Source organism: Gekko japonicus, unplaced genomic scaffold (assembly GCF_001447785.1).
Source record: "Gekko japonicus isolate JY-2015 unplaced genomic scaffold, Gekko_japonicus_V1.1 scaffold2050, whole genome shotgun sequence".
NCBI lineage: Eukaryota > Metazoa > Chordata > Lepidosauria > Squamata > Gekkonidae > Gekko > Gekko japonicus.
In genome coordinates this window covers 163,118-163,842 of record NW_015167113.1, presented here as the reverse complement: position 1 = coordinate 163,842, position 725 = coordinate 163,118, and the positions used below count along the sequence as shown (strand labels likewise).

At 50.1% G+C, this 725-nt stretch overlaps 1 protein-coding gene across 1 annotated transcript in view; it reads left to right on the top strand.

Annotated features, from left to right (window-relative positions):
* Nucleotides 1-725, top strand: part of SSPO (SCO-spondin) — a 184,388-nt gene that overhangs the window by 45,266 nt on the left and 138,397 nt on the right. The gene's annotated exons all lie outside the window — the stretch shown is intronic.

Genomic DNA, 725 nt, shown 5'->3' with positions numbered 1-725 from the left:
ACAACAGACACCCTGTGAGGTAGGTGGGGCTGAGAGAGCTCTTGACAGAAACGGCTCTTTTTCAAGGACAGCCCTTATCAGAACTACGGCTTGCCCAAGGTCATCCAGCCAGGTGCGAGTGGAGGAGTGGGGGAATCAAACCTAGTTCTCCCAGATTAGAGTCCGCGCACTTAACCACCACACCAAACTGGCTCTCAACAGATAAGTGCTGCCTCCTCCCAGAGGAGCTTATCTGGCTCCCCTGGTGGACCTCCTGGCGGCACTTGGTATTTTCGGCCACTGTGTGACAGAGTGTTGTATTGGATGGGCCATTGGCTTGTCTTATGTTCTTATCTGTACACTCCCGTCACCTTCGGAGGTCCTGCTTTGGGTGCCCCTCCCGTCTGAGGATGGACGAGGGGCGACCTGAGAGAGGGCCTTCTCAGCTGTGGCCCCGAAACTCCTTCCTTCCACCCAGGGAGATCCGTCCATCTCTGTTGGTGTCTCCCGCCAGACTTTTTAGTTTCATTTGGCCTGCTCCCAGTGACGGTTATTGGCTCTCCTCCCTGATTCTTGGTTTTGTATGTGTTTTTATTGAATGATTTTATAATTTCAAAAGATATTTTAATGGATCAAATATTTTAACGTTTTTGTGTTCGCTGCCTTGGGGGGGTCCTGATCAGGTGGAAAGGCGGCATAAAAATGTTTTAAGTAAATAAACAAACAGAACAGCTAAAGGCTCTTCC